The 22026-nt window shown below is 43.7% G+C and overlaps 1 protein-coding gene across 3 annotated transcripts in view; it reads left to right on the top strand.

The window, feature by feature from the left end:
* Positions 1-8058: 8058 nt before the first annotated feature.
* LRRC4C (leucine rich repeat containing 4C) overlaps positions 8059-22026 on the top strand; it is a 1242711-nt gene continuing 1228743 nt past the window's right edge. For all 3 annotated transcript variants that reach the window (XM_077463200.1, XM_077463207.1, XM_077463214.1), the window contains exon 1: positions 8059-8785. The gene's annotated coding sequence lies outside the window, so the exon portion shown is untranslated. The remainder of the gene's footprint in view (positions 8786-22026) is intronic.

Below are 22026 nucleotides of genomic sequence, written 5' to 3'. Positions count from 1 at the left end.
GATGATGTGTACAGCGCGTACGACGGGACTAGAAATAGGACGTCCAATACTCAGCAATGCAACCTTCCGCCGTGTAAATCCTTTCTGAGCATGCGCCATACTTAGTCCGTCCAACTAGCCTACTCACGAGCGGACTGTCCGCTGAAACCAAAGTTGGACGGACTGTATTACGGAAATTCCGAAAGACTTAGTCCGCCAGACTGTCCGCTGAAAAAGTCTGCTGAAGCCCACACACGAGCGGACTGTCCGCTGAAATGTGTTTCAGCGGACTAAGTTGGACAGACAGTCCGCCCGTGTGTATGCGGCTTTAGACTCCTGGATGAATGTCTTGGACACCGGCACCCTTTATCGGGCGGATTACCGGAGAATATACATCGGCCTTTAGAATTTGTCCCATGAAGTCTAATGCCATGTACACACGACCGGACTTTTTGACAGTAAAGGTCAGACGGAATGAGTCCGTCGGACAATTCGATCTTGTGTGGGCTCCATCGGACCTTTGCTTGCCAAAAATCCGGCGGACTTCACAAATAGAACATGTTTTAAATTTTTCCACCGGAACTCCGCCGGACCAAGAAATCCGTTTGTGTGTCTGCTAGTCCGACGGACAAAAACCGACGCTAGGGCAGCTATTGGCTACTGGCTATGAACTTCCTTATTCTAGTCCGGTCGTACGTCATCACGTTGGAATCCGTTGGACTTTGGTGTGATTGTGTGTGGCCAAGTCCCTTCGTTCGGAAAGTCCGTCGGAACTCTGCCGAAAGTCCGTCGGACCTAGTCCCTCAAAAAGTCCGGTCGTGTGAAAGCGGCACTAGTCTTTTACTTTTCACTTCTACTGCTGTCTTTTGTATCCATAAGTAACCGTGCACCTCTTTATGCAGATCGAAAGCATAATCCTTCCTGCACCATATCACTTCAGCTCCTCCTGCAACCTTCTTCCCACAGCCGTCAGCTAATGCTGTGGACTTCTCCACCCTTATGGCTCTCTCAGCACAGAAAATCTGGGGGAGGTGATTTTGGTTGTACACTGGCCTGTGTGTTACCTACTTCTGAGCCTTGCACACTATGTGATACACTCTCCTGAGCCCTGTGCCCTCTGTATTAACTTCTCCTGAGCCCTGCGCCCTGCGTATTAACTTCTCCTGAGCCCTGCGCCCTGCGTATTAACTTCTCCTGAGCCCTACGCCCTGTGGAATACCCACTCCTGAAACCTACACCCTGTTCACTACACAATCCAGAGCCCTGCGCCCTGTGTATTCACTTCTCCTGAGCCCTGCACTATGTGTATTCACTTCTCCTGAGCCCTGCGCCCTGTGTATTCACTTCTCCTGAGCCCTGCGCCCTCTGTATTAACTTCTCCTGAGGCCTGCACCCTGTGTATTAACTTCTCCTGAGCCCTGCACCCTGTGTATTCACTTCTCCTGAGTCCTGCACTATGTGTATTCACTTCTCATGAGCCCTGTGCCCCCTGTATTCACTTCTCCTGAGCCCTGTGCCCTCTGTATTAACTTCTCCTGAGCCCTGTGCCCTCTCTATTCACTTCTCCTGAGCCCTGTGCCCTCTGTATTAACTTCTCCTGAGCCCTGCATATTAACTTCTCCTGAGCCCTGCGCCCTGTGTATCAACTTCTCCTGAGCCCTGCACCCTGTGGAATACCCACTCCTTAAACCTACACTCTGTTCACTACACAATCCAGAGCCATGTACTCTGCGCATTATGCATTCATGAACCTTGTACCACTTATAATACACACTTCCAAGGCCTGTATCCTAGTTAATATGTACTCCTGAGCCCTGCACCCTGTACAATCTGCACGCTTGCACAATACATGTTCCTGAGCCCTCTGTTCAATGCATTATGTACTGCTGAGTCCTGTGCATTACGCATTCCTAATCTCTGCGTTCAGAAGAAGAAGCTTTGACTGCCTCTAAATGCCACTACTCCTAAACTCCTCTAAAAGCAAATGTATGCATGGAAACATATACTATATTACCAAAAGTGTTGGGACGCTTGCCTTTAGACCAGGGGTCTCAAACTTACAGCCCTTCAGCTGTTGCAAAACTACAAGTCCCATCATGACTCTACCTGTGGGAGTCATGCTTGTAACTGTCAGCCTTGCAATGCCTCATGGGAATTGTAGTTTTGCAACAGCTGAAGGGCTGCCAGTTTGAGACCCCTGTTTTACACACACATGAACTTTACTGGCATCCCAGTCTTAGTCCGTAGGGTTCAATATTGAGTTGACCCACCCTTTGCAGCTATAAGAGTTTCAACTCTTCTGGGAAGGCTGTCCACAAGGTTTAGGAGTGTGTCTATGGGAATGTTCCACCATTCTTCCAGAAGCGGATTTAGGAGGTCAGGCACTGATGTTGGAAAGGAGGCTTGGCTCCCAGTCGCCTCTCTTATTTATCCCAAAGTTGTTCTATCAGGTTGAAGTCAGGACTCTGTGCAGGCCAGTGAAGTTTCTCCACTCCAAACTCGCTCACCCATGTCTTTATGGACCTTGCTTTGTGCACTGGTGAGCAGTCATGTTGTAACAGGAAGGGGCCATCCCCAAACTGTTCCCACAAAGTTGGGAGCATGAAATTGTCCAAAATGTCTTGGTGTGCTAATGCCTTAAGAGTTCCCTTAACTGGAACTAAGGGGCCAAGCCCAACCCCTGAAAAACAACTCCACACCAAAATCCCCCTCCAACAAATTATTTGGATCAGTGCACACAGCAAGGTCCATTAGGACATGGATGAGTGAGTTTAAGGTGGAGGAACTTGACTGGCCTGCACAAAGTCCTGACCTCAACCCCATAGAACACCTTTGGGATTATTTGAGAAGGACTGAGAGCCAGGTTTTCTTTTCCATCTCAGTGCCTGACCTCTCAAATGCGCTGCTGGAAGAATGGTAAAATGTTCCCATAGACACACACCTAAACCTTGTGGACAGCCTTCCCAGAAGATTTGAAGCTGTTATAGCTGCAAAGGGTGGGCCAACTCAATATTGAACCTCTATGGGCTAAGACTGGGATGCCATGAAAGTTTGTGTGTGTTTAAAGCATCCCAATACTTTTGGTAATATAGTGTATGCAATGCTGTATTCAGAGTTAATTCAAAGAGCCCATTTAGCTTGCATCTACTACCCCATCGATGTTGCACAATTATAAAAAGAAAAGAAAAAAACACAAGAACTCCATCCAGTTCAACCAAAGGAAGTAGTCCCAATACTCTTGGTAATATAGTGTTATCTCTAAGGAGGTAATTCTTCCCAATGCCTACAAGTATAAGGAGCATTCTTCCCAATGACTACAAGTATAAGGAGCATTCTTCCCAATGACTACAAGTGTAAGGAGCATTCTTCCCAATGACTACAAGTGTAGGGAGCATTTTTCCCAGTGACCACAAGTGTAAGTAGCATTCTTCCCAATGACTACAAGTGTAGGGAGCATTCTTCCCAATGACTACAAGTATAAGGAGCATTCTTCCCAATGACTACAAGTGTAAGGAGCATTCTTCCCAATGACTACAAGTGTAGGGAGCATTTTTCCCAGTGACCACAAGTGTAAGTAGCATTCTTCCCAATGACTACAAGTGTAAGGAGCATTCTTCCCAATGACTACAAATGTAAGGAGCATACTTCCCTTTGGCCATCTCACTTATGTATCATGAGTTGTAGACAGGGCTGTCTTTAATATTGATTGGGCCCTGGGCATAAATTCTCATGGGGACCCCAACGCCAAAGCCCAACCCGCCCCCCCCCCCCCCCATGCAATTTCGCTCTCCGCCTGCTCTGAGATATACAATAAATAGCAGCTAGACTCAAAATCGGTTTACTGTATCAGATCAGGCATGAATGAAAGGATTCTACACCAAGCCCCAATGTAATGAGAAGATTTACACTGACCACCAATGTAACTGAGACATTTAGCCTGTGTTCCCATTTGTGTGTCAGGAACGCATGCAAAATCTGCAGCTGCCCTTTAGCAGGTACACAGTAATGCCATCAATTGTTAATGACACCCTCACACATGCTGACATGTGCCTCGGCACCGTGTGATTTTGAAAAAGGGTTAGGGACTTTCTTCCGCATTTCTAGCACATAGAGCAGCCCACTGAAATGAATGGGCTGCCCCACACGAGACCTACATCTTTATCCACAATGTCAGTACACCTTTGCGTCACAAAACCCCTGCTAACCTCTGCACCCCAAACCTCCCCCATCCTCTCCACACCAACCCCCCCCCCCCCCCCCTTAACTCTACCTGCCTACTCTGCTCATCTTTGGACCCACCTATTCGCTTGCCTTTGCAGAACAGGCAGATGTTATGCTTAATGACCACAGTTGTAGGCAGGACTTTTAAGCATGCCCCTTTACCTCCCCAGTGGGCAGCATTCAGTATAGGTGATGGTGGATTTGACCTGGGGGGGGGGCATGATATACATATGAATGCCGCCACTATTTACATGTAAACACAGGGTCTGCAGGTGAGTCATCTGTACACAACAATAGGGCAGAGCTGGGCAGCATTAGTAGCAGCACTTTACACTGAGATATCGGGACACAGCACAGGACTAAAACTTCAAGGAACGAGGGAATTTAAATCATGACTATAGTATGACTGATGCTGCGCTGCTATTATAAGGACCACCCAACTCCATACCTTTCCCTTTGCCATTAAAGAGACCACACCTTCTTTGGAGTAATTAGCGGCCATAGCAGCCCCTTTATTATCAAAATAATAATTAACATATGAAACCAAAACAACAATATAAAAACATCCGTTAACTTAAAACACTGAGCGCGTTGGTCTTCTGCAGGACATTCCCCCTCCCTACCCATTAGCATATCGATCAAACAGGCACTGCGGTGATATTACTGTAACTAGGCCTCAAGCTGACATGCTAGCTCAAAGACACCCAACTCTTGACCGCAATGCACCCCATTACCAGTTGCCATATAAACCCTCGCTATATGGCATATCAGCAACGAGCCCATATCTCCAATGGGTCCCGCATCAACATTTCTCTGTGGGGAGGGGTTATCTTCCTTTACCTGCACCGACCAACACCCGCCAACCGCTACGACATCCAGCACAATTCCTGAAATGAAAATAAGTTAACTTCCGACCACCATGATTCACTGCAATCCTGAGCAAAATTACCATAAATCCGTCTGATTGTACCCTACCCCGCCCCCATTACACCTCCCCTTGCCATCAACCCGCTAACCAACCATAGAAAACACCAATGTAAGGGAGGGAGGGTGGGAATCTTCTTCCTGACGACTGCCGCTGGGGCGTAGAGCGCGCTCGCCTCCTCGCGCTGGCTCCGCCCCCTAACCTTACGGTCCAATCCTTGCCCAGTGCTATCATCATGCCATCTCTCCGCCTACCCTTCGGTCCTGCTACATGCTGCTCTGGATAGTTGGCAAGTATGTGGCAGCTGCTTTGGGCCCCACAACAATGACAGGGCCCAGGGCAGCTGCCCCTTTTGCCCTGCCTTAAAAACGGCCCTGGTTGTAGATGTAGGGGCATTCTTCCCAATGACTACAAGTGTATTCTTCCCAATGACTACAAGTGTAAAGAGCATTCTTCCCAGTGACCACAAGTGTAAGGAGAATTCGTCCCACTGGCCATCTCACTAATGTATCATGAGTTGTAGCTGTAGGGGCATTATTCCCAATGACTACAAGTTTATTCTTCCCAATGACTACAAGTGTAAAGAGCATTCTTCCCAGTGACCACAAGTGTAAGGAGCATTCTTCCCAATGACTGTAAATGTAAGGATCATTCTTCCCACTGGCCATCTCACTGATGTATCATGAGTTGTAGATGTAGGGGCATTTTCCTAATGACTACAAGTGTAAAGAGCATTCTTCCCAATAACTTCAAGTGTAAGGAGCATTCTTGCCGATGACTACAAGTGTATTCTTCCCAATGACCACTAGTGTATGGAGCATTCTTCCCAATGAGCACAAGTGTAAGGAGCATTCTTCCCAATGAGTACAAGTATAAGGGGCATTCTTCCCAATGACCACAAGTGTAACGGGCATTCTTCCCAATGACCACAAGTGTAAGGAGCATTCTTCCCAATGAGTACAAGTATAAGGGGCATTCTTCCCAATGACCACAAGTGTAAGGAGCATTCTTCCCAGTGACCACAAGTGTAGGGAGCATTCTTCCCAGTGACCACAAGTGTAGGGAGCAGTCTTCCCAATGACCACAAATGTAAGGAGCATTCTTCCCAATGAATACAAGTATAAGGGTCATTCTTCCCAATGACCACAAGTGTAAGGAACATTCTTCCCAGTGACCACAAGTGTAGGGAGCATTCTTCCCAGTGACCACAAGTGTAGCGAGCATTCTTCCCAATGACCACAAATGTAAGGAGCATTCTCCCCAATGAATACAAGTGTAAGGAACATTCTTCCCAATGACTACAAGTGTAAGGAGCATTCTTCCCACTGGTCATCTCACTAATGTATCATGAGTTGTAGATGTAGGGGCATTTTTTCCAATGACTACAAGTGTATTCTTCTCAATGACTACAAGTATAAAGAGCATTCTTCCCAATAACTTCAAGTGTAAGGAGCATTCTTCCCGATGACTACAAGTGTAAGGAGCATTCTTCCCGATGACTACAAGTGTAAGGAGCATTCTTCCCAATGTCTACAAGTTTAAGGAGCATTCTTCCCAATGACTACAAGTGTAAGGAGCATTCTTCCCACTGGTCATCTCACTAATGTATCATGAGTTGTAGATGTACAGTAGGGGCATTCTTCCCAATGATTACAAGTGTATTCTTCCCAATGACTACAAGTGTAAAGAGCATTCTTCCCAATAACTTCAAGTGTAAGGAGCATTCTTCCCAATGTCTACAAGTTTAAGGAGCATTCTTCCCAATGACTAAAAGTGTAAGGCCGCGTACACACGCGGGGACTGTTCGCTCAACTTTGTCCGCTGAACAGTGTTTCGGCGGACAGTCCGCTCGTGTGTGGGCTTTCAGCGGACAGTTTCAGCGGACAGTCTGCTGAACAAAGTTTTTCGAAAATTCCGAAAAACTGTCCGCTGAAACTCTGTTTCAGCGAACAGTCCCCTCGTGTGTAGGCTTGTTCGTCAAACTAAGTTCCGCGCATGCTCAGAAAGGATTTACACGCCGAAGTTTGCATTGCAGTGTATAGGACGTCGTATTTTTCGTCCCATCGTACGTGCCGTTCACGTCATCGCGCACGGTTTCAGCGGACTGTTCGTTCGTCGTGTGTGGGCAAGTCCGTCCATGCTAATTTTGAGCGGACTGTCCGCTGAAACTGTTTGACGGACAAAGTTGAGCGAACAGTCCCCGCGTGTGTACGCGGCCTAAGGAGCATTCTTCCCACTGGTCATCTCACTAATGTATCATGAGTTGTAGATGTACAGTAGGGGCATTCTTCCCAATGATTACAAGTGTAAAGAGCATTCTTCCCAATGATTACAAGTGTAAAGAGCATTCTTCCCAATGATTACAAGTGTAAAGAGCATTCTTCCCAATGACTACAAGTGTAAGGAACATTCTTCCCAATGACTACAAGTGTAAGGAACATTCTTCCCAATGACTACAAGTGTAAGGAACATTCATCTCACTCATGTATCATGAGTTGTAGATGTAGTATTTTTTATCAGGGGTTCCCTGAGTCCGAAAAAAAAAATATTTCAAGGATTCCTCTGCTAAAAAGCTTGACAAAGGCTGCTCTATGCAGTCTGCAGTGGGACGCTGTCCCTGGTGCTGAAAGCTGCTCTCCCATTGACTCCATGCATGCTAATGCCTTGCTGCTGTAGGATGAGCAGAGATGCTGTTGCTGAGGGTTGAGTGTGGTCCTTCTAATGACTACAGCACATACCTCTGCCTCTTGCAGAGCCTCCCTTTTCTCAGACTCCTAAATGATTTAGCACCTCCTCTCTGTCCCTGCTGAAGCCAGCAACACAGCTGCTTCTGCTTCTGCTATAGGGAATCGCTTGTGAATTCACTGGGAGACTCACATTTGGGAAGAGGATCTGCAACCCTCTTATAGACTTTGCCATTCAGGCATTGAAATCCTATCCCCCCCCCCCCCCCCCCCCACACACACACCCTTTCCTCCTCTCTCCAACTCCCCTCCATCCTTAAAGCTCTATGTAGCACCGTGGAGAACTGGGGAAATGCAGTAGCATAGGATGCAGCCAGAGCCAAAGGCTGATGGAAGAGAGGGAAAGAGAGAAGGCACCAAAAAAAGAAAAAAAGATTTGATGTTTCAGCAATGGAAAGCCCATTAACCCTGCATTGGGCAGGGGTGGCACCTGGGTGCTGAGTGAGGACCCCCCCCCCCCCCCTTTTTGCAAAGGCTGACTTGGTTAATCTGATGCAATGCTGGATGTACGAGTGCATGGGAGATTCCTTGGATTTTCTGTCTGTTAAACACACTGTTGGAGGTGGCCATGCCATCTGCAGGAGCCTGTGCCATAGATTCTCCAATTTGCTAGCCAGGCATTGATCTACCACCCTCACCCAGACAAATGTTGGCCAAGCTGTTCTGATTGGGATGTCCTTTTGCTTGCATCCTCTCTCTCTCTCTCTTTTTTTTAATTAAATTTTTGGTACTCATTTTATTCTTCACTTGCTGGATGAACTAAAAAGGTGGGAAATTCCTGATTCCTTTAATGCAACTAGATTGTATTTTTTTTTTTTTTTTTTACTGGCTATTCCATGTGACTTACAAAACTGCATAGAGTGATGGAAGAGCATACATTCCCATAGACAAGCTGGATCGATAGCTTATCAAATGGGTAAGTCATGTATTTTTTTTTTTTTTCAGCAAATGACATTTGTATTATTCCTTTGGGGAGGCTGTTTTGCTGCCGTTACCATATTATATCAAAAACTAAGACACCAGTGGATTTGTCTGTTGCCCTCAATGGTTATAGTTAGGCAGCCAATCTTGGCTTCCCTTTTCCCCTTAGGTTTTTTTTTTTTTTTTTCTAGGCTTGCAAAGTGTGTGTATGTGATTTATTTATTTATTATATATGTGCATGGAGGAAAAAAAATAAATAAAATTATTCCCAGCAGCTGTTAAGCCCCCGTCTGCTGTGACTCACCACGTCCAGTGCGTCTGAACTAAAACACGTCGTCTCGTTGGGATTGCGATGAGAAACGGGGGAATATTTAATAAGCAAAATCCATACTTGTTTGCTAGATCCTATGATCTCTGCTGGTATCCATGTTACACATTATTCTAAATACTCTATGCTTCTCCTCCAATGGGCTTGGCTATGTAAAGATGAGTGTGTGTGCTATCTCCATGCACAATGTTACAAGCGATCCTTTATCCATTTTTTTTCTTTTTTTTGGGAAATTCTGAACCTGTAGGCTTGTTTAAACATCATACAAAAGACAATGGTTAGGAACAACCCAACTACTCGGAAATCAGTTCTCACCAGTCGGTCCAGTCCAAGCAGCTGCAACTGGATCTGATCGAAGGCTTTGAGGCTTATTTAATGGGCAAGAAAGCAAAATGCCATAAACCCATTCTATATCCGGTGAATGACCATCATACGATTTTTACGTATTGCTTTGTGTTTAATTCATCATTTTTATTTTTATTTTTGCATACCGGTATATCTGTGCACTGAACTCTAGACAGGTTAAAAGACAGACTAGCAGACAACATGATGCCCGGTCCTTTTATAGGTGCTGCGCACCTTGTTCATAACCTCCAGAATGTTTGTTCCTTTGGCACTTCCGTTATTATTGTTCTACTGTACTGATTCCAGGCTACTCTAGTGCTATTGATCATCCTGCCCCCTGGTTTGTGGGATTGGGCATTGATGGATTGATTGTATGTTTGATTGTGTGTTTGTTTGTGAATTCTACAGTCCATGTTTGTTGTTTATCTCCAATAAACATTTATTAAACAAAAAAAAAAAGACAGACTAGCTTTTTAATCATTTACTTTAAGATGTAAGCAACGTAAGTCCTTGCCTTTTGTAGTTCCTGTACAGCAGGTCTGGAGTGTGAGAGGAAGAAGCAGCACAAGAAGCCAATCAGTTCATGTGCTCACAAGAAGCATACTGAGCTAAGAGGAGAGCAGAGTGATGGAGAGATGGGCTCATTGCTGTGCTGCTTCTCCTTTCACTGGCCAGTCACAGGCTGGGGCGAGTCTGGGATGCCCAATCAATTCATCAGAAGCAAGCTGATTTTGACCTGCCGTTTGCAGTCTCTATACAGCAGGGCTGGAGGCTGAAAGGCAGAAGCAGTTCAAGGTGCCAATCAGTTCATGTGCTTACAAGAAGCATACTGAGTTAAGAGGAGAGCAGAGTGATGGAGAGATGGGCTCATTTCTGTGCTGCTTCTCCTTTCACTGCCCAGTCCCAGACTGGGGTGGGTCTGAGATGACCAACCAATTCATCAGAAACATGCTGACAGGAGGAGAGAGCACAGTGATGGGAAGATGAGCTCACCAGAGTACTGCTTCTCCGTTCACTGCTCAGTCACAGTCTGGGACGGGTTTGGGATGACCAATCAATTCTTTAGAAGCATGCTACCAGGAGGGGAGAACACAGTGAATGAGATGAACTCATGACAGTGCTGCTTCTCCTTTCACGGGCCAGTCACAGTCTGGGATTGGTCTGGGATGACCAATAAATTAATCAGAAGCCTGCTACCATTAGGGGAGAACACAGTGAATGAGATGAACTCATGACAGTGCTGCTTCTCCTTTCACGGGCCAGTCACAGGCTGGGATTGGTCTGGGATGACCAATAAATTAATCAGAAGCCTGCTACCATTAGGGGAGAACACAGTGAATGAGATGAACTCATGACAGTGCTGCTTCTCCATTCACTGGCCAGTCACAGGTTGGGGCAAGTCCGGGATGACATGTGCTCAGAGGAAGTGAGTTGAATGATGTTGGTCATCAGACCGAGGGCATCTAGTGGCAGAAAAAAAAATGACTTCAGGGGAAATCTGTAAATTGAAAGTGAACATTATAGAAAAAGCTGGCCAGTCAAAAGCTGGGGGTGAGCCTGGAATGACATGGGCTCAGAGGCAGTGGGTTGCATAATGCCGCCATCAGAATAAACACTGCAGCGAAAGTTGGTTTTGTTATTTTATCTTTTAATGGTCTATTTAATTTTGGAGAAGGCCAGTGTCTTTAGGATACCCCACCTTGTGATCTTGCATCTAGGCTCCCCTGCCTTATGGCTCACTAGTCTTCATTTATTTTATCATCTTGTAGCCTCAAATTTACTGCGGCTTGGCGGTAGTATTGTACGTGTGACAAGGAGTTAATACAAAGCTACACCATGATTAAAAATAGCTGGTGTAGCTGGGATGATAGTTAAGGGTGCTTTGAGGGGAATGGATGCAGGAGGGGTCTGCGTGGAAAAAAAAAAAAAAGGCTTCAGGTTGGGTGTGCAAGGAGTTAATTAAAAGACTCGAAATTAATTAATGTGTTTCTTAAATGAGAAGCCTGCAGCGGCATCTCAATCCCTTTTTGCTTTGTGTCTCCCCTTCCTGCTCAGTACTTAGTGTAATAAGATGAAGGACAATATCACCCTTCACTCTTGCAGATCTGTCCTTTTGGCTGGAAGGCAAAATAACATAAAAAAAAAAAAAAACATAAGTCAAGCACTAATGTACTATCCTCATGCCTTACAGTCCTATACAACTGCCTATTAATTCCCCTTGCTCTGGTGTTTTATGCTTTTTTTTTTTTTCTTTTTTTTTTTTTATAGTAGAGCAAGCAAGCCTTCGGTAGGGATACGGCTTTTAAGGAAATGACATGGCAGCCTCGTTGGTTCATATACCTAGGCTATTTAATTTAGCAAGAGAGCATTTCATTGTGTCATTGCCCGATTAGCTTTGTAGAGTCCTCTTGGGGCCGCAGTGCTTATATGTTGTTGCAAGGAAAGCGTAGCATGCTCATAGTATACAACCCACCGCACGCAACAAACCATGTTTTTTTTGCACCAGCCTGCTCTGTGCAGTACAAGCGTGATGATTATTCACCTAGGAAACTGCAACCGCTGCCTTTCCCTAAGCACATATTACATTAACAGGCAGATAGATGCTCTTTAAATAATGGTTTGGTCTGCTGCAGTCACGGTTTGTCGGTTGAGTGTATGTGTGTATGTGTCACACTATTGGCATTCTGCATTGTAGATGGGTTCTGCTCGGGGGGCTTAGTGGTTAGCACTCATGCCTTGCATTACTGGGGTGCTTGGTTGGAAAGCCAACCAAGGCACTATCTGTATGGGTTTTACATGTTCTCCACATGTTTGCGTGGGTTCCCTCTCACACATGCTGGTAGGCTAACTGGCTCCTGTCTAAGTTGGCACTAGTATGTGAGACAGGGATCTTAGATTGTAAGCTCTTGAGGGCAGGGACTGATGTGAATGGTGTAGTGCTATGTAAGTTGTTGGTGCTATCTAAATACCTAAAATAAATGGAGTGTCTGCTGCCAATGTAAACCCTTGACTTGTGTGCACTGGGGTCCTTGGTTGGAAACCCAGCTAGGACACTGTCTGTATGGGGTGTGCATGCTCTCCCGGGGCTTGTATGGGTCCCCCCCCCCCCCCCACACACACACACACACACATGCTGGTAGGTCAATTGGCTTCTTTCTAAATTGGCACTAGTACGTGAGATGGGGGGCCTTCGATTGCACGCTCTTGAGGGCAGGGACTGGTGTGAATGTACAGGCATACCCCACTTTTAAATACACAATGGGCTATATTTACTAAAGCTGGAAAGTGCAAAATCAGGCTCACTTCTGCATAGAAACCAATGAGCCTCCAGGTTTTATTACCAAAGCTTAATTGAACAAGCTGGGATTAGAAGCTCATTGGTTTCTATGCAGAAGTGAGCCTGATTTTGCACTTTCCAGCTTTAGTAAATAAACCCCATTGTGTACTTGAAAGTGGGGTATGCCTGTACAATAGGTGTAGTGCTGTGTACATTGTCAGTGCTAAATAAATACCTGGAGTATCAGGGTTGTCTAATGCCAATGCAAACCCTTGATGTATGTGTGCACTGTGCTCCTTGGTTGGAAACCCAACCAGGACACTACCTGTATATCTGTATGGGGTTTGCATGTTCTCCCTGTGCTTGCGTAGTTTTCTTCCCACACATGCTCATAGGTTAATTGGCTTCTGTGTAAGTTAGCACTAGTATGTGAGAAGATAGGGACCTTCGATTGTAAGCCCTTGAGGGCAGGGACTGATGTGAATGTACAATATATGTAACGTTGTGTAAATTGTTGGTGCTATATAAATACCTGGAGTGTCAGGGTTGTCTGTTGCCAATGCAAGCCATTGACTTGGGTGTATTGGGGTCCTTTGTTGGAAACCCAACACTATCTGTGTGGGGTTTTCATGTTCTCCCTGTGCTTGCGTGGGTTTCCTCCCACACTTAAAACACATGCTGGTAGTTTATTTGGCTCCTGTCTATATTGCTACTAGTATGTGAACTAGGGACCTTAGATTTTAATCTCCTTAAGGGCAGGGACTTAAGGGACAATATGTAAAGAGCTACATAAATTGTCCGCACTATATAAATACCTAAAATAGAGTGCCAGGGTTGTCTGATGCCAATGTAAACCCTTGACTTGTGTGCACTGAGATCCTTGGTTGGAAACCCAACCAGGACACTATCTTTTTGGAGCTTGCATGCTCTCCCTGTGCTTGTGCTAATGCCTTGCATTACTGGGGTGCTTGGTTGGAAAGCCAACCAAGGCACTATCTGTATGGGTTTTACATGTTCTCCCGGTGCTTGTGTAGGTTCCCTCCCACACATGCTGGTAGGTTAATTGTCTCCTGTCTAAGTTGGCAATAATATGTGAGATGGGGACCTTCGATTGTAAGCTTTTGAGGGCAGGGACTGATGTGAATGTACACTATGTAAAGAGCTACGTAAATTGTTGGTGCTATATAAATAGCTAATGTAAATGGAGTGTCATGGTTTATCTGATGCCAATCAAATCCTTTGACTTGTTTGGACTGGGGTCCTTGGTTGGAATCCCAACCAGGACCCCATCTTCATAGACTTTCCATGCTCTCCCTGTGCTTGTGTGGGTTTCCTCCCATAGATGCTAGAGGTTAGTTAGCTCCTGTTTAGGTTGCCACTAGATTATGAGATGAGGACCTTAGATTGTAAGATATGAATATACAATAGTTGAAGTGCTATGTACATTTTCGGCATTATATAAATACCTAAAATAACTGGAGAGCCATGGTTTTCTGATACCAATGTAAACCCTTGACTTGTGTCCACTGGGTTCCTTGGTTGGAAACCCAACCAGGACACTATCTGTATGGGGTTGGCATGCTCTACCTGTGCTTGCATGGTTTTCCTCCCACACATGCTAGAGATTATTTGGCTCCTGTCCAAACTGGCTCTAGTATGTGAGTGTAAGCACCTTGAGGGCAGAGACTGACGCGAATGTACAATCTATGTAAAGCAATGCATGAATTGTCAATGCTATATATAAAGACCTAAAATAAATGGAGTGTCAGGGCTGTCTGATGCCAATGTAAGACTTTGACTTGTGTGCTTGCCAATGTTGCAAATTTTTAAACCTGTCAAAAGCTGATTAGCTTTGGTAATCCACTTCAGATTGACTATCCACGAAAAATCCATTGGATGTAGGTTTGTCCTAGTAAATGCTTTTGGGAATTGTTTTATTTTTTATTTTTTTTGGAGTGGGGAAGAACATAAAAGTGTGTGTGACTGATTGTCCAACAAAGCTTATATAATAACGAGCAACAACCGACTAGACCTTCTCATTCATGGTTCTGGTTGGTGTAAAAGGAAAGGATGTGACCTCTGATTGGTTGGTTCTCTTTGCACTGCTTTATTCAACATGGTCCATGTGCTCATTATTCGGCACCTGAAAAGTCGTGGATTTTGGTGCAGAATATAACATAACTGGAATTAACTAGTAACTATTAACTGTGTATATATGTCAGATAATGACCTTCGATTCTAAGCTCCTTGGGGGCAGGGACTTACTGTATATTTAAACTGCTGCGGAAATTGTTGGTGCTACATAAATACCAGTCATAAATTAGATGGAACACATTTTGTTCGCTTTAACCAGTCCATTGATTGCTGGTGGCTGTGAAAGTACAAATGTTAGCATGTCCCCTCGTGGCTCCAAAGTTAATAAAGTTGTGCCATTTTTTGTAAAGTTCATGGAGTACGGTATGTAAAAAGAAAAAAAAATTAAAAAAACGTAAGAGTTACATAATGTATATTTATGTAAGCGTGTATTAAATTAAGATTTGATTGTATGTATGTGTGCTTAGCTTATGCATAGAATTGGGGTAGACAGAAATGTAGAGATAGATGGATAGATATATACATACATAGATACCTAGATAGATAGATGTATATGAGAGAGAGAGATCTATCTATGTTTAGCAAATATTTTAATGTACTATGCACTTTATGGACTGTATACGTATGGCACTATTTAAAAATACAGTACATACGATATGGGAGATGCATAGAGATTGGAGAGAGAGGTGTTAGAGGGAGAACTAGATAGATAGATACACTATTTTGTCAAAAGTATTGGGATGCCTTTACACACATGGACTGTAATGGCATCCCAGTCTTAATTTGTAGTGCTCAATATTGAGTTGGCCCACCCTTTTCAGCTATAAAGGTCCATAAAGACATGAATGGGTGAGTATGGGGTAGAGGAAATTGACTGGCCTGTACAGAGTCCTGATCCCCAAACATGTTTGGGATGAATTTGAGCGGTGACTGCAAGCCAGGCCTATTCATCATCCAACATCAGTGCCTGACCTCACAAATGCGCTTCTGGAAGAACGGTCAAACATTCCCATAGACACACTCCTAAACCTTGTGGACAGCCTTCCCAGAAGAGCTGAAGCTGTTATAGCTGCAAAGGGTGGGCCAACTCAATATTGAACCCTACGGACTAAGACTGGGATGCCATTACATTTCATGTGTGTGTAAAGGCAGGTATCCCAATAGATAGATAGATAGATAGATAGATAGATAGATAGATAGATAGATAGAATACATTAGATAGATAGATAGATAGATAGATAGATAGATAGATAGATAGATAGATAGATAGATAGATGGATAGAATGCATTGAATAGATAGATAGATAGAAAGAATACATTGGATAGATAGATAGATAGATAGATAGATAGATAGATAGATAGATAGATAGATAGAATGCATTGAATAGATAGATAGATAGATAGATAGAAAGAATACATTGGATAGATAGATAGATAGATAGATAGATAGATAGATAGATAGATAGATAGATAGATAGATAGATAGATAGATAGATAGACAGATAAATAGAATACATTGGATCAGGGGCGGACTGACCATTCGACAACTCGGGCACTGCCCGAGGGCCCCCGGGCCACTAGGGGGCCCCATCAGGGTTGCCAGCCTCAGTAAAACCAGGGACAGTATGTACAAATCTGTGTTTTTTTTTATATCTGTCTCTGAAATGTCCCTTACCGACATCCTTTTGGTCTAAAAATCCTGAGATTATAGCTGCCTCACCCCTCCAGTACCTTCTCAGCCAATAGAAACATGTCTGTGTATACTGTGTGTGTGTGTTTGTGTATACTGTGTGGCCCCTGATTGGCTGGGGGCCCCATAATCTCCTATTGCCCAGGGGGCCCCATGAGTTGTCAGTCCGCCCCTGCATTGGATAGGTAGATAGATAGATAGATAGATAGATAGATAGATAGATAGAATAGTTTGATAGATAGAATAGATAGATAGAATAGATAGATAGAATAGATATATATAATAGATAGATATAATAGATAGATGGATAGATAGATAGATGGATAGATAGATAGATAGATAGATAGATAGATAGATAGATAGATAGATAGATAGATAGATAGATAGATAGATAGATAGATAGATAGTATGAATTGATAGATATGGGGTAGAGATAGACAGACAGAAAGCTGGAATTGCTAAACAGATATCGGTAAGACTGGCCATACATGATACAATTTTCTTCTACATTTTTCTCTTTAGATTTACCAAAACCATATTCTATGAAGGTCACACCTGAACACTTGTCTGCAGTCAGGCAGGCCCTGGCACTACATAGTTGAAGGTAAATCTAAATGAAATGGGACACGAACATTGTATAATGTACAGCCATAGAAAGATGGAAAGATGGAAAGATGGAGAGATGGAGAGATGTGCAGTGAAATGGAAGGGGTTAAATGGCTCTCCACTGACAATAGACATGCATCCCATGTAACGCACAGTGTCTGCTCCCCCCGTTCCCCGGCACACATAAGTGCAGTCACATTAGCATTGTCTCTCTCTGTCAGATTAAAGTATTGCTTGAAGACTGCAGACAGAGGGGAAAAATAGTCTCCTGCGCCACAGCCCACTGTGCCAGCCAGCACCATGGTACATTAGTGTGTTTAGAGGTGTGAGCGTAATTGCACACGCAGCAGAGATAATTGGCCAAGTGTACAAAATGTGATCATTTCAGGAGGCTAATAATTTCTAATTAGGAAAAAACGCGGCTCCATTTTTTTTTTTGTATTTTTTTCATTTACATCCCTGAAATTCCGTCACATTTATTTCTCTGCACTGGATTCTTGAGTTGGCAGGCCGCGGCGTGCGATGCTTCTTACTGAAATATAGCTATGAGGCCATCAGCTGCTGTGATATGTCCCCAGGGGGGGGGGGCTCACTTGTGTGCTGGAATTAAATGTCCAGAGGTGAATGGGTTAAAGTAATACAGCTGGATGGAAAACACGAGGGAATCGCAGTCATTGTCTGTATAGAATCTCTGTGTGGGTTGGAAGAAAAAAAAAAAAACTCTTTATTATGATCACATAACAGAAAAGAAAAAAAGAAAAAAAAAAGCAGTAATTGAAAATAATGTCCAATCTCAGCTTGCTATATTGCCTATTAGTGTTTCATTGTCAGGTCCATACATGGCCTGCATCCTCTGTGCAGGAGTGTATTCTGTTGTATGTGATTATGCTGGGAATATATAGAGGAAGCTTTATGTGGCATTAAGAGAAATGTTTTTAGTTCTGTTGGGTTCATGAAGATTATTATTTATTAGATTATTATTATTATTTCTAACATCACATGACCTGTGTTAACCAGTTGACTGCCGAAAAGTTTACCCCCTCCCCTTTCTCGACCTTCCTTTTTTGTGATATGGCGCTGCGTTACTTTAACTCACAACGCTGTACCCAAAAAAAAAATATTTTTTCTTTTTTTTTTGGTACAGCGTTGTGAGTTAAAGTAACGCAGCGCCATATCACAAAAAAGGAAGGTCGAGAAAGGGGAGGGGGTAAACTTTTCGGCAGTCAACTGGTTAACACAGGTCATGTGATGTTAGAAATAATAAATTTTTTTTTTTTTTTTTTTTTTTTTTTTACTACAAATAGAGCTTTCTTTTTGTATTTTTGATCACCTCTGCGGTTTTTATTTTTTGCTCTATAAAAAATAATAAAAAAAAAATTATCTTTTTTACTTTCTGCTTTAAAAAAACATACTCAATTAAAAAAATGTAAACAAAAAAAAAATCAAATTTCTTTATAAATTTAGCCCAATATGTATTCTGCTACATATTTTTTTGGTAACAAAAATCCCAATAAGCATATATTGATTGGTTTGTGCAAAAGTTATAACGTCTTCAAACTATGGGATATTTTTTTTAATTTCTTTATTGTTTTACTAGTAATGGCGGCGATCAGCAACGTATAGCATGGCTGTGATATTGCGGCGGACATATCGGAACACAAAGTGACATTTTTTGGGACCAGTGACACTAATACAGTGGTTATTGCTAAAAAAAAATATACACTGTCACTGTACTAATGACACTGGCTGGGAAGGGGTTAACATCAGGGGTGATCAAAGGGTTACCTGTGTGCCTAGGTTGTGCTTACTCACTGTGGGGGAAGTGCTTTGTCTAGGGGAAGGCAAAGATCCGTGCTCCTGCTTTGTAGAAACACAGGATCAATGCCTTCCTTGCTGACAGAACGGCAGTCTGCCTTGTTTAGTTCATTTTTTTTTCAATCGCTTTATTAATTTTCTTTAAATCTTATAGAAATTCCAAAAAAAGACACACGTCTCAATGTTACATCATATATTACAAATACCATATTCCCCCTGCACCCCCCCCCCCGCCAACTGCCCTGTATATATAGGCAGAGTGTCGTTCTGCCTGTGTCCTGTGTAATCGCCAGGTGCCAGTCGACATCAAGTCTAAGGTACCCACCGCTGGGCACCTGCTGTGTATAATCACAGCGGGAGCGGGTCACTGGAAGCGTCAGATCATGTACTTAGGCACGTGATCTGGCGCAGAGCAAAAATCTATGGTTGAATCTGAAGTCAAAGTGCCACTCTGGAGTGTTACCTTTCAAAGGAAGGTTTTATTCCAAACAAAAATTTGGTACAAGAGCAAACGCGTTTCAGGGCCCACATATCGCCCCCTTCATCAGACATATTGAATTGTGGGATTTACTCGTGCTGACTTGAACAGTGATTCATATACTCTAAATGTGGTGTTTTACACATATATCTATGTATCTATCTATGTATCTATCTATGTATCTATCTATCTATCTATCTATCTATCTATCTATCTATAGATATACGCACAAGTGCGTATATCTATCTATCTATAGATAGATAGATGATAGATAGATAGATAGATAGATAGATAGATAGATAGATAGATAGATAGATAGATAGATAGATAGATAGATCCCTGGGATGAGCAGTCTTTCAAGCACAGATACCAAATCCAGTGAGGTAGTGACAAGTGCACTGAAAGTGCACTTGGAAGTGCAGTCGCTGTAGATCTGAGCGGAAGATATGAAATGAGGGGAAGCTCTGCCGATTTTATCATCCAATCATGTGCAAGCTAAAATGCTGTTTTTTTATTTTCCTTGCATGTCCCCCTCGGATCTACAGCGACTTTACTTCCAAGTGCACTTTCAAGTGCACTCGCAGTGCAAAGTGGATTTGCCTTTAGTAAATGACTCCCATTGTGTCTATCATGCAGAGCTCAGGAGTGCAAAACACACAGCCTGGAGGGCTCAGGAGTGTAAATCACAAAGAGTGCAGAGGTCAGTAGTATGTAATGTACAGGGCTCAGGGGTCAGGAGCGTGTAACACACAGAGTGCAGAGGTCAGGATTGTGTATTTCAGAGTGCAGAAATCAAGAGTGCTCAATGTACAGAGCGCAGGGGGTCAGGATTGTGTAAATCACAGCGTTCAGGGGTCAGTAGTGTATAATGCACAGAGTGCAGTGGTAAGGAATGTGTAATGCAAAGCGGCAGAGGTTATTAATGCGTAATGCACAGAGAGCATGGGCCAAAAGTACATGAGGAGTGCAAGGTCTGGAGTGTGTAACGTACAGAGTGCAGGGGTTAGAAGAGGGTAATGAACAGAGTGCAGGGATCCGGAGTGTGTGACGTACTGAGTGCAGGCGTTAGAAGAGAATAATGAACAGAATGCAGGGATCAGGAGTGTGTAACATACAGAGTGCATGGGTTAGAAGAGGGTAATAAACAGAGTGCAGGATCAGGAGTGTGTAACGTACAGTGTGCAGGGGTTAGAAGAGGGTAATGAACAGAGTGCAGGGTCAGGAGTGTGTAACGTACAGAGTACAGGGGTTAGAAAAGGGTAATGAACAGAGTGCAGGTATCAGGAGTGTGTAACGTACAGAGTGCAGGGGTTAGAAGAGAGTAATAAACAGAGTGCAGGGTCAGGAGTGTGTAACATACAGAGTTCAGGGGTTAGAAGAGGGTAATGAACAGAGTGCAGGGTCAGGAGTGTGTAACATACAGAGTTCAGGGGTTAGAAGAGGGTAATGAACAGAGTGCAGGTATCAGGAGTGTGTAACGTACAGTGTGCAGGTTTTAGAAGAGGGTAATTGACAGAATGCAGGGTCAGGAGTGTGTAACGTACAGAGTACAGGGGTTAGAAGAGGGTAATGGACAGAGTGCAGGTATCAGGAGTGTGTAACGTACAGTGTGCAGGGGTTAGAAGAAGGTAATAAACAGAGTGCAGGGTCAGGAATGTGTAACATACAGAGTTCAGGGGTTAGAAGAGGGCAATGAACAGAGTGCAGGGATCAGGAGTGGTTATTGCACATCAAATGCAAATACTGTTGCCAGCTCAATCATATGCATAATAAATGTTGGTTCAAAGGAGCTGTGGCCACATTGTACAGATGCAGAACCCTTGTGGGACAACCTGCACCTTGCACAGCTGAAACAGGGAGAGTGCACTGCGCACGTGGACATGTGTAATGACCTGGAGTGGCCACTAGGAGGCACATCACTTTAATGTTCAGCCCACACTGCAAGCAGAAAGACAGAGAGGAATGAGCGTTTTTTTGTGTGGAAAGGACCCCAAACAGCTGCATCTATAATGGGGGGACGTGCATTGTTTACAACAGGAGGAGAACTGGCATGGACTACTCAGAGGATATAGAATTTAATTGGGGGAAATTCTGAAAATCTTCCTGATGGTGAACTTACAGTATAAAGATTTGAAGCAAGCTAAAGAATCAGTGAGATAGCCAAAGACGTACTGTAGCAGAATGAGAAATCAGCAGCGCCGGCCTTCATGTTTCTCTCTTGGAGGTTTGCCTTTAACACTTTTCCAACCTTTGACAGAGTGCTATATAGTTGTACTTCATAGCTGGAATGAAACTTTTGCAATTAGCTGTTCCGTGCATCAACGCGTGTAGTGTAGCATCAACGGGGCATGTTCAGCGTCTTCAGATACCTAATTATCATCACCATTGTGACAAGTTACAAGGTAATTGTGCTGTAGTTAAAGTAAGTACACCACCTGAGTTGTTATTGTAACACCAAGATGAAAAGATGAAAGACTTCTTATTTATATTTCACTTTCTTGCTGTTCCTTATACTTATCTCCAGCGGTTGAAGTGTTGGTGGAGTGCGGGACACTAAAATTGCAGGCTTGTAGCGAGGACAGCTCTCTGTAAAAAAAGAACCC

The sequence above is a fragment of the Lithobates pipiens genome, unplaced genomic scaffold (genome assembly GCF_037356315.1).
Source record: "Lithobates pipiens isolate NorthernLeopardFrog02 unplaced genomic scaffold, aLitPip1_a1.2 Scaffold_10, whole genome shotgun sequence".
Classification (NCBI taxonomy): Eukaryota; Metazoa; Chordata; class Amphibia; order Anura; family Ranidae; genus Lithobates; species Lithobates pipiens.
The sequence above is the reverse complement of the archived record's forward strand: the minus strand, read 5'-3'. Positions and strand labels throughout refer to the sequence as shown.